Source organism: Penaeus monodon, chromosome 30 (genome assembly GCF_015228065.2).
Source record: "Penaeus monodon isolate SGIC_2016 chromosome 30, NSTDA_Pmon_1, whole genome shotgun sequence".
In the NCBI taxonomy this organism is placed as follows: domain Eukaryota; kingdom Metazoa; phylum Arthropoda; class Malacostraca; order Decapoda; family Penaeidae; genus Penaeus; species Penaeus monodon.
In genome coordinates this window covers 32,720,345-32,720,580 of record NC_051415.1, presented here as the reverse complement: position 1 = coordinate 32,720,580, position 236 = coordinate 32,720,345, and positions in this window count along the sequence as shown.

Genomic DNA, 236 nt, shown 5'->3' with positions numbered 1-236 from the left:
ATAAAAAAGGAAAAAAACAGGCTAGGACGATCTCCGTGCTTCTATAAAACACACATAACCTGTCTCAGTCTCGCACGCAGATTTAAACACCAAATACTTCTTTTTCCTGACCTTTCTCAACATTTTTCTCTTCTTCCTCTTCTTTTATTTTTGTAATTACGAACGCACGGAATCGAGAGTATCACAAATGTTAAAGGAAATACTCAAAGCTTACGGGTCTTTCTAGAACATCGACA